This window comes from Schistocerca piceifrons, chromosome 3, assembly GCF_021461385.2.
Source record: "Schistocerca piceifrons isolate TAMUIC-IGC-003096 chromosome 3, iqSchPice1.1, whole genome shotgun sequence".
Lineage (NCBI taxonomy): Eukaryota > Metazoa > Arthropoda > Insecta > Orthoptera > Acrididae > Schistocerca > Schistocerca piceifrons.
This window is the reverse complement of record NC_060140.1, coordinates 139,208,952-139,209,815: the sequence shown is the minus strand read 5'-3', so window position 1 is coordinate 139,209,815 and position 864 is coordinate 139,208,952. Positions and strand designations below refer to the sequence as shown.

Sequence of the window (864 nt, the reverse complement as noted above, 5' to 3'; positions counted from 1 at the left end):
GCATTAATGCGTGATGAATTATTATTTATTTAGTTTTCTACTGTCTCTAGATGTCTGTCAGCACCACATATCTGAAATTCGGAGAGCACAGTGTCTCATGCTAGACTGGGTGTCTGGATCCGATAATGGGGGATTCCGTTAGTGAAATCAAGACTTGGCGACGTCTTAGATATTATTTGGCAACTCTGTTGACGTAACAGTTTTTTGCAGGTGTCGAATTGATTTCTCCTGCTCAATTTGCTTGACGTTTTTTTGTAATCTCTATGAAATATTCTGGATAATTCCCACTCAAGATATTACACTGAATTAGCAAAATAAACTCTTTTGATACAATGGGGGTCATTTTATACATATAAGCTGCCGCACTCTCTTCTTTCACACTGCAAGTCACCTACCTCACCTACGACTATGCAATGCGAGTGTGTTTACTGCAGCAGTCTGCAAGCAATGCCTTGTCCGCATAGTTGTAGAATGGTCACTTTTTAATACAGTAGCTGCTTTGAAGCCAACGGCCTTGCCGTAGTGGTAACATCGGTTCCCGTCAGATCACCGAAGTTAAGCGCTGTCGGGCTGGGCTAGCACTTGGATGGGTGACCATCCGATTTGCCGAGCGCTGTTGGCAAGCGGGGTGCACTCAGCCCTCGTGAGGCAAACTGAGGAGCTACTTGATTGAGAAGTAGCGGCCCCGGTCTCGTAAATTGACATACACCGTGAGAGCGGTGTTCTGACCACATGCCCCTCCATATCCGCATCCAGTGACGCCTCTAGGCTGAGGATGACCGGGCGGTCGGTCAGTACCGACTGATCTGCAGGGTCCTGTCTGGACAGTGTTCGTTTTTATTATTTGTAGTAATAATGTAAATT

The 864-nt window shown here is 45.8% G+C and overlaps 1 pseudogene; it reads left to right on the top strand.

Moving 5' to 3' along the window:
• The first annotated feature begins 504 nt into the window (after window positions 1-504).
• Window positions 505-622, top strand: LOC124790714 (annotated as a pseudogene).
• Window positions 623-864: the final 242 nt, after the last annotated feature.